Source organism: Balaenoptera ricei, chromosome 11 (genome assembly GCF_028023285.1).
Source record: "Balaenoptera ricei isolate mBalRic1 chromosome 11, mBalRic1.hap2, whole genome shotgun sequence".
In the NCBI taxonomy this organism is placed as follows: Eukaryota; Metazoa; Chordata; class Mammalia; order Artiodactyla; family Balaenopteridae; genus Balaenoptera; species Balaenoptera ricei.
The window spans coordinates 25,181,505-25,195,840 of NC_082649.1; the positions used below are offsets into that span (position 1 = coordinate 25,181,505).

At 45.6% G+C, this 14,336-nt stretch overlaps 1 protein-coding gene across 2 annotated transcripts in view; it reads left to right on the plus strand.

Moving 5' to 3' along the window:
• Window positions 1-13,996: 13,996 nt before the first annotated feature.
• The window catches only part of ELOVL5 (ELOVL fatty acid elongase 5), a 70,213-nt gene continuing 69,873 nt past the window's right edge, over window positions 13,997-14,336 (plus strand). For both annotated transcript variants that reach the window (XM_059938482.1, XM_059938481.1), the window contains exon 1: window positions 13,997-14,158. The gene's annotated coding sequence lies outside the window, so the exon portion shown is untranslated. The remainder of the gene's footprint in view (window positions 14,159-14,336) is intronic.

A 14,336-nucleotide genomic window follows, 5' to 3' on the forward strand; every position in this document is an offset into this window, starting at 1 on the left:
TTCAACAAAAAATTGATCTTTTAGATTTCATAAAATATATATTTGAAAAAGTAGATTCATATACCCACATTGTTCTAAATATACTTTAGAACATGTAAATTAATTAAAATTAAATAGAATTTAAAATTCAGTTCCTTAGTCACATTTCAAGTGCTAAATACCCACGTGTGGCCAGTGGCTCCCATACTGAAGAGTGCAGGTCTAACCGAGTAGAAACGCCTCTTTTTGGTACTATACAGTCCACTCCATCCTACCTTACTCAGCCTGCCTCCCACTATTTCCCAACAACTCATCCTGATCATTAACTCGAGAAATATTTATTGAGCACTGACAATGTGCTAACCACTGGACATAATGGGAAACAAATCTATGTCTGCATGGAGCCCAAAACCAGGTGGGGCCAGCAGACATTAAAAACAAGTAATTGCATAAATACATACATATATATATATATATATATATATATATACACACACACACACACATATTTATAGTTATAAACCTTATGGAAAAATAGGGTGTGATGACAGGACAAGCAGATGTCAAACAGAATCACATGAATAACAATACCTTAAAATTTTTGATAGGGCTTCCTTGGTGGCGCAGTGGTTGAGAATCTGCCTGCCAATGCAGGGGACACGGGTTCGAGCCCTGGTCTGGGAAGATCCCACATGCTGCGGAGCAACTAGGCCCGTGAGCCGCAACTACTGAGCCTGCGCGTCTGGAGCCTGCGCTCCGCAACAAGAGAGGCCACGACAGTGAGAGGCCCGCGCATCGCGATGAAGAGTGGCCCCCGCTTGCCGCAACTAGAGAAAGCCCTCGCACAGAAACAAAGACCCAACACAGCCAAAAATAAATAATAAATAAATAATAAATTAATTTTAAAAAAACAGTACAAATAATTTTAAAAAAAATTTTTGATAAGTACCTGGAGAAAAAACAGATCTGATGGGAGTTATAATCGTGGGCTTTATGTAGAAGAGAAGCTTCTCAGAGGAAGCAACTTGAAGCTGAGAAGGAAGGAGAGATGAGCTGGGGAACGGGGTATAGAAGAGGGGTAGGGTAGTAAAGTGACAGGCAGAGGGTCAGCATGTGTGAAAGGCCTGGGGTGAGAAAAATTTCATCTCTGAGAAACAGAGATGAGTAGAATGGTGCAAGTGTAGACAGCAGGGCACCAAATGGGTACATAAGCAGGACTCAGTGTAGACAGTGGGGAGGATGGGCAGGTAAGCAGGACCCAGCTTATGCAGGTTTTTATATCATAGTAAGGATTTGGGATTTTGTACCAAACGCAACGGGAAAGCTATTAAAGAACATTTAAGAATGCTGGGCTGGCATTTCTTTTAAAGGCCACTTTGATGAAGAAAAGTCCTGACTCTGCAGCTTGGCTCTTAAAAGGGCCCTTCTTTCCTTCTTCAGCCTTTTGACCTATGCTGCTTGGTCAAAGCTGAACCATAATTCTTACCTTGTATTTATCTACTGTCATTGTATATCTTCCTTTACTGTTATTCATACACTCAGGTCACTAATGCACCTCACCCTAACTGTAATCTTTTCCAGCAGGTGGAAAAGCTTCTCACCCATCTTTGTGTGTCCACAGCCTGGAGTATGGAGCAGACAGACCCAGTCAATCTGTTAAATTGGATTGAGGTCAAAGTCTAATCATAGTTTGCTACTTTCTTCCTCCAAAAAGCATTCTGTGACCTAATTAACTCTTTGATCCAACTTTTCTGTACTCTGCTTGCCACAAAGAATGAAGTCCCTGAACAAGACCTGGGCAGCCCTCCAGCATCCCGGCAGGCAACACTTAATTACAAAAAGGGGTTTTGTTTCAGGTCAGGCTAGGGTTACAAAAGACATCAGCCCATATGTGACCTAGCATTTCAGAGCTTCAAGGAACTCTCCTTCTACCCTTCAAAGTTCTGGCACGAAAACTATGTACTTGACAGAGTTCTCAAGAAATACAAACCCATCTCCAAGAAGTGCTTGCACACTGGGCTAGATGCACCGTCCTTAGCTAAGGGTGCCAAAAGCATTAGATTCCTTTCTACCTTCCGTTTATTGTGGATTCCATGATCTGGGGGTAAGAAGTGTGGAAAGGGCCCAAACTCTGCGATACACAAACTGTGATCTTGGCCAGATTAATCTCTGAACCTGTTTTGACATCTAAAACAGGTGGTAATACCTATTACTACAGACTGGTTAGGGGGACTAGGTGAGAAGTGAAAATATCTAGTAGCAGTTTGTGGTCAAACTGTTTTCTGTGCCTTAAGGTTTTGGGAGGGGGCAGAAGGGAGGGGGAGGAAGAAGGGAGTGACCTTTGCCACCAACAGAAAAGCCACTAGGTTTCCTCTTAATCCTTCCTGATGAATAAGACATTATGGTAGATAGCTCAGAAGAAAAAACAAAAGTCCATTTATGAAACACAGTAGGACAGATATTTTCAATATCACACAATTTTTGAAGATACAAAGAGTAAATATAATTTTATCTCTATAGAAGCAGCCTTTTGTTTTATCCCCACCCTCGGCAGCCTGGACAAGCATTAACAAAGTCTACCACTGCGGGCTAATTCCCGGATTATAAAAGATGACTGTGAGAGATGAGTAAGGACTTCAGGCTTCTCTCCACAGGCCTTCCCTAGCACCGCACTTGGGCTGAGCTGTCCAGAGCCACATTGTCTTGCTGCTTCATCTTCCCCTTTTCTCCTGCCCCACCCAGTTCCACCCAGGGGCGCGGCTCGGGACTGGGAGCTTCCTACGTGCCAATCTGGATGCTCTGGGCTCTAGGTCCGAGGGGTGTGGAACCACTGCAGTCAAGACCACTTTCCATTCTTCCCGACCACCCTCAGATCCCAGGACTCCTCCGTCCGGCCCGCACAGCTCTCCGCCCCCTCGCCCGGCGTCTCCCCACCCTCACCCAAGTGCCCGCCGGGTCAGCGCGAGGCCGAGGCAGGTCATTGCCCGGGACTGACCCAGGCCGGGCCCGAGCCCGGGGCCGGGAAAGGATGAGCGTGTGCCCGGCGCGGCCCCGCCCCATCGCCAGATGCGGAGCTATGGGTGCGCGGTGATTGGCGGGCACGGCCGCTGGATGAATGGGGTGACCGCGGCGGGGGAGCGGGGCGGGGCCGCGGAGGGCGGCCGGGCGCGGGGCCGGGGTGGCACCGCCCTGCGCCGCAGGCGGTTAACGGTCCCCACGCCCTGAGAGTGGAGGAGGGGTCCGGGGGGCGGGCTGTGGTCCCAGGGCCCGGCGTGGCTGTAGGGCCCGGAAGTGATGGGGGCCCCGGAGGTGTTACGGTCCAGACTTGGGCGCGGGAGGTTGGACTGGGGGAGGAAAAGCCGCGCCCGCCCCTCCGGCCGGCGCAAAGGGCGTCCCCGCCCCCTGAGGATCCCTCCTGGGCTCTCGGAGCCTGGTGGTGCAAAGATGGCCCGGAGCTCTTCGGAGGAAGAGCTATGACAGGAATCCACGTCCGGACACGCAGCTTTTTTCCATCCCTCGACCAGCACCCTTTTTTGACTTCGCATTTTACATTGGGTCATCCAGCAAATATCTATTGAGCGCATACTTTATGCCTGGCACACCCCAGTGAACAAGGCGGACTTGTTTCTGCCATCACGAAGTCTAAAGCCTAATTGGGAAGGTAGGGATAAAAATAGTAAGCAAAACAGTCGCAGATTGTGTGAAGTGCTGTGAATTGAGCGTAAACTAGTGGCTGAGGGAAAGGAGGTGAGGAACTGATTTTAGCCGGGGTAATAGGAGAGACCTATCTGTAAAGGTGACTTTTAAGTTGAGACCTGGAAAAGGGGAGGTGGGCAGTTTTAAGTGGAGGGTATAGCCTTTGCAAAGGCCCTGCTTCCTCAAAACTCTTTTCTCATCCTCTCCAATACCTGAATTCCTGTGGCACCTTTTTTTGCACTTCTTAAGGTACATCACTTTTTTACCAAGTATTGCAGTTTTATTATCTCAATTCCTGGCACACACCAGGTCCCCAAAGAAGATTCAGTAAATATCAACTTAGCATCAACTGACTTGCAGATACCCTGCTAGGTGCCCAGGTTAATTTAAGAAGTGAATAGACTATTCATGAATGTTTCCTGAATATTAATTTTGTCTTTTTTGTGCTTGTCCTATACACTCACTGTAGCACCCTTTATCCCTAGTCTTTGGGAATTTTTCTTGATTTATTTAACCAGAACGCAACTTCCCAGGCTTTCTCACTTTCAGAGCTTAGTGACTTCTTTTTTTTAATTAAGTTATTTATTTTTGGCTACGTTGGGTCTTCGTTGCTGTGCGCAGGGTTTTTCTCTAGTTGCGGCTAGCGGGGGCTACTCTTCATTGCGGTGCACGGGCTTCTCATTGCGGTGGCTTCCCTTGTTGTGGAGCACAGGCTCTAGAGCGCAGGCTCAGTAGTTGTGGCGCACGGGCTTAGGTGCTCCGCGGCGTGTGGGATCTTCCTGGACCAGGGCTCAAACCCGTGTCTCCTGCATTGACAGGAAGATTCTTAACCACTGCGCCACCAGGGAAGACCCTTTTTCTTATATAAATTTATTTTATTTTTTGGCTGCATTGGGCCTTCGCTGCTGTGCGCGGGCTTTTCTCTGGTTGCAGAGAGTGGGGGCCACTCTTCCTTGCAGTGCGCGGGCTTCTCATTGCGGTGGCTTCTCTTGTTGTGGAGCACAGGCTCTAGGCGCACAGGCTTCAGTAGTTGTGGCTCGCGGGCTCTAGAGCACAGGCTCAGTATTCGTGGCGCACAGGCTTAGTTGCTCCGCGGCATGTGGGATCTTCCTGGACCAGGGCTCAAAGCCGTGTCCCCTGCATTGGCAGGCGGATTCTTAACCACTGCGCCACCAGGGAAGTCCCCCACAACATTTTTAACTCAAAGCTTCTGTAGGTGAGGAATCGGGGCATCACTTACTTAGGTGGGTTCTCTGCTCCAGGGTTTCTCACGGACTACAGTCAAGATGCCCACTGGGCCTGTAGTCATTTCAAGGCTGCACTGGGTAAGGATCCACTTTGTTGGCAGGATTCTGTTCCTTGTAGGCTGTCATACTGAGGACCTCAGTTCCTAGCAGTCTATTGGCTAGAGGCCACCCTTAGTTTCTTGTTATGTGAGCACCTCCAACATGGCACCTTGCTTCATCAAAGCATGCAAGTCAAGAAGCTATATGGAGAGAGCCAATAAGATAGAAGTCACTTCTTTTCTACCTAATCTTGTAAATGTCATTCCATCATTTTTGCCATGTTCTTTCTATCTATTAGGAGCAAGTTACTAGGTCTAATCCATGGACATGAATATCAGGTGCCAGAGATCATTGGTGGCACTTTCAGAAGCTGCCTACTGCATTATTAAATAACATTAAACTGTTGAAATAAACTTGGGGCTCCAAAAGTCTTTCATGCATATCCTGAAACAGCCTACTATGTTTTATTTGCCGTCTTTATCATGAAGAAAGTAAATGGTCTTTGAAAATCTGATTCAATAAACATTCATTGAATGCCTACTATGTATCTGGTATAGCATAATGCTAGAGGAACAAAGATAAATGACACATCTTCCAGCCTTGAGTTGTGGAAGAGAAGTAAAAGCAAATAATTACAATATTAATATCATAAGTGATAAAACAAAGGCCTGTACAGAGTGCTCTGGTTACAGGGAGAATAGGAAAGAAACATTCTGTTCTAGGTTACATTCAGAAAGTAAAAAGGGTGGGAGGAGGTGGAGAGAAAAATGAAAAGACAACATATAGATTAAGACTATGTAGAAGTTAATCTTCCTGATTAGCAAAATGCACAAGTAATAACATATTATTGTACTTTTAACTTGCTAGACTTTAAACAATTTTATGTGTATAGGGTATCTGACAGATTTTGTTTTTTGTTTATTTTGTTTTTCTGGCCGCACGTGCAGCATGTGGGATCCTAGTTCCTCGACCAGGGATCGAACCCATGTCCCCTGCAGTGGAAGCGTGGGGTATCTGACAGCTTTTTAAGTTGTATACCTGCGTCCATTCTGTTGAAATACATCTGATGGAGGGCAGTGCATCATTTAATCATTCAGATTAGAAGACAATACTATAAAGCTATTAAACCTGAAAGAGAATTGACTGAGTGAACCTGACATTAGGGAATATATGAATTTCAAAAAAAAAAAATGTGCTTCACCATCAGATGCCAAGCAATAGTTTGCAGAAATAATAGAACTGTAACATACACTTGTAGATTTCATTTGAGACTTAAGATGCCACATTTACTCTCAGCAAAAAGGGAATTTGAGATTGTGAAAAGAAATGGCACCACCAGTTTTCGACATGTAAGAACATGTCTAATATTGCAGGTGTACAGGGCTTCCCTGGTGGCTCAGTGGTTAAGAATCCGCCTGCCAATGCAAGGGACACGGGTTCGAGCCCTAGTCTGGGAAGATCCCACATGCCGTGGAGCAACTAAGCCCGTGCACCACAACTACTGAGCCTGCGCTCTAGAGCCCGTGAGCCACAAGTAGTGAAGCCCATGCACCTCGAGCCCGTGCTCCGCAACAAGAGAAGCCACCACAATGAGAGGCCTGCGCACCGCAACAAGAGAAGCCACCGCTCGCCTCGACTGGAGAAAGCCCGCGCACAGCAACGAAGACCCAACACAGCCAAACATAAATAAAATAAAATAAATTGCAGGTGTACAAAAGCAAGGCGTTTTATGACACGTTATGCATATAACTAATACATCACATAACCTAGAACAATTAAACCAATTATGGCTAATGTTTGGAAAACTTGTTTCATAAATAACAGAATTGGGGCAAAGCATATTCTGTACTGTATCACCAACTCCAAACTCATCTAGAGCACTTATAGAACACACTGCTCAGCCAGGACACAGTCCACACAAGCATGTTCTTAACAACAGAACCACGTCACTACTCTTTGCCCGTTGCACATAGTTTTTAGCCAGAAGTTTGGTTATCATCTGCTTTTGTCTACTTCCTAGAATTCTTTAGCTCCTTTGTATGTTATAGAATGAAAATATCAATTGAGAAATTTCTCTTTCGATAACCAGCAAAGTAAAGGACATATTGAAAAGCTCTCCTGATTTAAGATCTTACCTTTGACATAGCTCAGCCTGTAAAGATGTTGAGGACTGAGACCTGAATTCAATCTTAATTTTTCACTAACTGGCTTTGCAGCCTTGCGATGTCACTTAACCCTTCTGTGGCTCAATTTTCTCATCTCATTATGGTGCTGAAAGGATAAAAGGAGAGTGTATTGGGAAAGGCTTTAGAAATTTATAAGTAGTAAAAAGAAAAAGAACTGGTGCCAAATTTGACTTATCATCTAAATAAATATCATAACAGTCTCTATTTCAAGAGAAAGTGCTTGATATTCAAGATAACTGATGCGGGACTTCCCTGGTGGCGCAGTGGTTAAGAATCCGCCTGCCAGTGCAGGGGACATGGGCTCGAGCCCTGGTCCGGGAAGATCCCACATGCCACGGAGCAACCAAGTCCGTGCACCACAACTACTGAGCCTGCGCTCTAGAGCCCACGAGCCACAACTACTGAGCCCGCGTGCCACAACTACTGAAGGCTGCGTGCCTAGAGCCCGTGCTCCACAACAAGAGAAGCCACTGCAATGAGAAGCCCGAGAACCACAACGAAGAGTAGCCCCCACTCAACTAGAGAAAGCCCGCACGCAGCAACAAAGACCCAATGCAGCCAAAAACAAATTAATTAATTTTTAAAAAAGGTAAGTGATGCATTTATAGAAGAGTAAGACATCCCGAATTCATACCAATTTAAGACAATGGTATGTCTTTTTCATCGTAACCATAGTTATAGTCTTTCTTCTTTTATAGCACTTTAAAAAGGTTAAGTATTCTCTTGGGGTGTGTTACCTTTTCAGATTTTTTAAATTTATTTATTTATTTATTTATTTTTGGCTGTCTTGGGTCTTCGTTTCTGTGCGAGGGCTTTCTCTGGTTGCGGCAAGCGGGGGCCACTCTTCATCGTGGTGCGCGGGCCTCTCACCATCGCGGCCTCTCTTGCTGCAGAGCACAGGCTCCAGACGCGCAGGCTCAGTAGTTGTGGCTCACGGGCCCAGTTGCTCCGCGGCATGTGGGATCTTCCCAGACCAGAGCTCGAACCCGTGTCCCCTGCATTGGCAGGCGGATTCTCAACCACTGCACCACCAGGGAAGCCCCAACTTTTCAGATTTTAACATTTCAGAAAGGTGGCAGGAAAAACTTACTATCATTAATGGGGAACAGAAAGATATTACCCATCGATAGTAATTTTTTAAATTTTTGTAGTTGTTATTTTCTTTCTCTTAGACTTAATTTTTGGCCAAGGGGTTCCTAGTAAAAGCATATCTTACTGATCTGCATTTCAATTTTCCATTCATTTGTTCATTAATTTATCCATTGAATAAGTACTGACTGAGCTCCTACCAGGTACCAGACAATGTTCCAGGTGCTGGGGTTTCAAGTAGTGGTGAACAGAACAGTCTGTGCCCTCAGTGAGTTAACAGGGGGATGAGAATAAACAAATATTAAAAGTGAGCCTACAGGGACTTCCCTGGTGGTACAGTGGTTAAGACCCCATGCTCCCAAAGCAGGGGGCCTGGGTTTGATCCCTGGTCGGGGAACTAGATCCCACATGCCTGCCGCAACTAAGAGCTCTCATGCCCCAACTAAAGATCCCGCACGCGGCAACAAAGATCCCACGTGCCGCAACTAAGACCCAGAACAGCCAAATAAATAAATAAAAATTTTTAAAGTGAACCTATAGTATGTCTGACAGTGATAAGTGCTAAGGAGAAAAATAAAGCAGAGTAAAAGGGAGGCAAGGAGGGAGATGTTACAAATTTAGATAGTGATCAAGGAGAGCTCTCCAAAAGATAACATTTATAGAGATCAGAGTGAAACAAGGGTATAAGCCTTGGAGATTTCTGGGTTAGATTATTCTAGGCATAGGGGAGAGTAAGTGCAAAGGCCCTGAGGCAATTCTAGTGCTTAGTGTGCTCAAGGAATAAGGAGGAGGCCGTTGCAGGTGGAAGACAGAGTAGCTTTAGAAGGTCCAAGAAATGACAAAGGTCTTATATGTTGTTTTAAGGGTTTTGACTTTTACTGAGTTAAGAGTTTGATAGATTGTTTTAAGCGACTTAATCTGAAGTTGGTTTTAAGAGGATTGCTCAGGCTGCTGGGTTGTGAATAGACCATAGGAGGAAAACACAGAAGTAGAGGTCAAGTTGGAGGCTATTGCAAAATTCTGGGAAACAGCTGATAATGACTTAAACCGGTGGCTGTCATAAGGAGGGTAAAAAGTAAACAGATTCTGGATATGTTCTGAAGATGGACTAGGCAGGATTTTGCTGATGCATGGAGATAGGATGTGAAAGAAAGAGGAGTTAAACATAACTCTAAGGTGTTTGTCTTGAGAACACCACAGAGGGAGCAGGTCTGGGGAAAAATCAAGAGTTCACTTTTTATTATTCTCAGTTTGAGATGCCTTGTAGACAGACACCCAAGAGGAGGAGTCACTAATAGGCTGTTAAGTATATAAGTCTGGAATTCAGGGGAAAGGTTTGGGCTGGAGAAATACATTTGGGAGTCAGCAGATTGTAGATGGAATCCAAAGCCATAAAAGGGGGATGATAATACACCTAGGAAGTAATATAGATAGAGGGAAGTGAGGACACAGATGCCTTTCATTGCCCAGTTGCTCCCAGATAGAGTACTAAAGACTATGAAAGGAAGTGGAGAAGAAAAGACCAGAGAATCCAGAAACAGTTCAAATTGTTCACTCATTCAGCAGATATTTATGAGCATCCGCTATTTGTCGGAGGTTCTGCTAGCCATTGGGAAAACAACATGGTAGACAGGAATGGGCAGTGCCTTCCAGTAGCGCACATCCATCAGGATGAACACTCAAGGACAGGAATAGAGATAAACCTGGTTACATGTTGACCAGCAACAAGGAAGAGTAGCAGCAAAGTAACAATGGAAGCATGGAACAAACCCCAAGGTCTGAGGAGGAAAGGAAACTGCCCTTTAATCTCTATCTCTCTCCAGCAAAGACAAGCCAGGCCAATGGGAGCCCCTGGCAACAAGATAACGGAAAACACAAATTAGAAAAGAAGAAAAAAGTAAGATCACGGGGAGGAAAAACAAAAGGCAGAGACTGAATAGTGTTACCCTTAGCATAAACTAGCTTATACTTGGTTTATATTTTAATCAACATTCAAATGTCCAGAGGCAAACATAGGCTTGTATTTTATCTCAAAAGAGAGTTTCATTGGGTTGTGCAAATACCTCCTAAGCACATGTAGTATTTCACCTTTAAATCAAACAACAGTCATTAGAACAGCATTCTAATGAAACTTTCAGTCATATTTCTTAATTCAACTTCAGATGCTACAACAATAGAACAAATCTCCCAATATTTCTCAATACTGAAGCAACCTTCTGATACACTTGGAAGTGTATGGTTGGAGGAGATCTGGGATCACAGAAGGGAAAATGCTGCCAGAATTTTAAAAATAAAGAAAGAAAAGCAGGAGGAAGAAGAGGAGAAGGAATAAAATAGTTAACTATTACATGAAGATAATTCAACAATCACTTCTCAGGGGACTACCATGGATGCTATAGGGCAGGGGTCCCCAACCCCCGGGCCACAGACTGGTACCGGTCTGTGGCCTGTTAGGAACTGGGCCACACAGAAGGAGGTTAGTGGTGGGTGAGTGAGAGAAGCTTCATCTGTATTTACAGCCGCTCCCCATCGCTCACATTACCGCCTGAGCTCCATCTCCTGTCAGATCAGCAGTGGCGTTAGATTGTCATAGGAGTGCAAATCCTACTGTGAACTGCACATGTGAGGGATCTAGGTTGTGCGCTCCTTATGAGAATCTAATGCCTGATGATCTGAGGTGGAGCTGAGGCGGTGATGCCAGCACTGGGGAGTGGCTGCAAATACAGATTATAATTAGCAGAGAGGTTTGACTGCACAGAGACCATAATAAATCAATTGCTTGCAGACTCATAGCAAAACCCTATCAGTGAGTGGCAAGTGAAAACCAGCTCAGGGCTCCCACTGATTCTGCATCATGGTGAGTTGTATAATTATTTCATTATATATTACAATGTAATAATAATAGAAATAAAGTGCACAATAGATGTAACGTGCTTGAATCATCCCAAAACCATCCCCACCCCACCCCCTACCCCGGTCTGTGGAAAAACTGTCTTCCATGAAACCGGTCCCTGGTGCCAAAAAGGTTGGGGACCGCTGCTATAGGGAAGCAAGCAAGAGTTACAGGGCTTTGTACTGCACCTACTTGGGTTCATTTTTGACAGGCTGGTTATAAGGATTGGGATGGCTCCAGCACAGGGTCTAGAACCCAACTGGTCAGGAATTTGATTCTGACACTCAGTAACACACTTTCCTTGAAACTTGGCATGGAGTCCTAGGCATTCTTTTGATCTATTTTGAAAAAAATACCCACAGTTAAGTTGAAGAGTCATTTCTTGCAACTTTATCCATGAATGCGATGGTGTTGCCATCTGGAGTAACTCATACTGAAGTCATGGTAGTCAGTTTACACTGCAGGGTTAAGATGAGTTGTCCGGGGGGGCAGAAATTTCTCCCTAAATTATACATGTATTGGGAACCCTAAGTCTCTGGATGGGTAAAGAATGAGAACATGACCTTACTAACTTAGGTTTGAGAGGAGTCAATAGTCTTGGGACATAACCATCTGACAGAGGGTTGGAGTTCTGGAGCAGAAAATGGAAGCACTAGTGTGATGATGGTGAGGGGGAGTAAGAGCTCACACACTTATTCAAAGCATATTTATTAAGCTCTTAGTATATACCAGGGGCTGTAGTAAGATCTGGTGATAAATAATGAGCAAAATTCAACATGTTTCCCCCTCCAATGGAGTTTACAATCTAACACAGGGCTCTTTAAAGTGGAGGTACAAGCACCCCATGGTTTTGAACAAGATGGGACAGTCAGGAAACTACAATGCAGAGTGAAAAATGCTCTAACGGAAACCAAGATACACAGACAATAACTAAGGCCTATTTGTCAAGGGCATATGAAAAGGCATCCTTTGGGGGCTAGGAATAAAATAATAGAAATTTGTGTTTACTTTTCTCTTAAAATACAAAAAAATTATTTAATATTTAATGTATGACTTGACAGTTATATAAGTCCATAATTAAAAATAAATACAGATATTTTGGTAGTATGGCCGAAAACATTTTATTGATAGGTGAACACAACAAAAACAATTGTGTGTGGTGTAAAACTGGAGATTTTTGGAATATCAAGTTAAATTTGAAACTTTTAAAACCTGGAAAGATAGAACTTGTTAGGGTGATGAAGAGCTGAACCAGCTCTGGCCTTGAACTGCAGGCAGAAGAGTGAAGAATAAAGGAGATACATTTGCTCAACTCTTCTATGCCTCTGGCATATGCTTTTCACATGCCCCTTGACAGAAAGTTCTTCATTAATCTGCTTATCTTGGTTTCCATCGTAGCGTTTACCATTCTCCATGGTAGTTGTTTCCTGACTATATCATTTCACAGGGGGAGGGGATCCTTGCAGTTTTTTATTTCTAACACCTAGCATAGTATCTGTCAAACTGAAGTCAGTGTTTGTGGAGTTGAATGGCAATCGACTGTTAAAAATCTTGTTATTTGTTTATGTTTACATTATCTCATTTGTATATAGTTTGCACACCTGTATTCTTAAGGCAATGGGCAATGGCCAAGGGCCTGGAACGGCTGGCACATGATAAACATTGTAAATACCTAAAAGAATAAACTTGGGCTTCCCTGGTGGCCCAGTGGTTAAGAACCCGCCTGCCAATGCAGGGGACACGGGTTCGAGCCCTGGTCCGGGAAGATCCCACATGCCACGCAGCAACTAAGCCCGTGTGCCACAACTACTGAGCCTGCGCTCTAGAGCCTGCGAGCCACAACTACTGAAGCCCGCGTGCCTAGAGCCTGTGCTCTGCAACAAGAGAAGCCACCACAATGAGAAGCCCACACATCGCAAAGAAGAGTAGCCCCTGCTCACCGCAACTAGAGAAAGCCCGCGCACAGCAACCGACCCAATGCAACCAAAAATAAATAATAAAATAAAATAAAAGAATAAACTTGCCTACATTAAACAGTTGACTATATTGGGTCCATGGGCATGGGGTAATAGAAATACAGCCAGAGGGCACTGGGAGAAAGGCTTAATTACTGGGGCTTGATATGGGGAAAGCATAGGATACTAGGATGATGAAGGCCTTAAGTTATCCAAATATCAATGAAAAACAGCAAGGATCTTCCACTTGTGCCCTGAGCACAAAGCACTTTGTCTTACGTGCTTAAACCTGTCTAGCTGAAAAGATGTCACTTACTCCACCACATTTTCTCCTTCTACAAAAAGTCTTGAGAAGAAAGGGAGTTGGTAGTGATCACTAAGGGAAAATCAGAATCCCTAAGAAAAATCACGGTAAATCTACCCACCGGGAGTTAAGCTATAGCATCAGTTTTGAGCGCTTTTTTGTTGTTGCCTTATCTTGTTCGCTCCGGTGATCTCCGCAGGCATTTAACCCTTTCATCCAAAACCAAGAGGAACTGGCTCCCTTCCAGAACCCGCGAGGAGACGGCACCAGAGTGGGCTTCTGCTGTCCAAACGCGGACACAACCTCACCACGCCCGGCACTAAGAGAATCAGAGTTCAGGGCATCGGGAACTTCACTGGTGCTATTGCGCAGGCTCTGCGTTCCACGCAGGCTTATTAGGAAGAAAGGGGATAAAATTGCCCAGAGACACGTGAACCGGAGGGGACCAACCCAGACCACGGTTCCCCACTGCGTCGGATTCTGGAATTTACAATCACGAAAGTTCTATTGTCTCGCGATTGGCTCCGGGGCCGCATGACATCATAGCGCTTGATTCGGCCTCCCGGCGGCGATTGGCTGGCCGCGCCATTGTGACGTCACGGTCAGCCCACGTTCAGATTGTAGATACCCGGCGCCTTCCTCTTCCCATCCCGGCGGCTGCTGCTGGCCCGTCACTCCCTCCCGCCTCTTCCTGGCTCGGCTGGCCCCGGGCGCTGCCGTCGCCGCCGCCTCGCCGCTTCTCGGAGCCGCAGCCACCCTCGGCCTAAGGGGTAAGCGGGCGGCTCCAGGAAACTTCGCCCGGCCGCCGCTCGGCCATGACACCCGCGCCGGCGCGCGGCCGGGACCGAGGGTTGCGACCCACCATTGGGTCCTGAGCCCGGTGCGCACGAGCGACTGCCGGCGCGGCCCGCGCTGCGCCCGCGTGGCGGAGGAGTTCGGCAGCTCCGG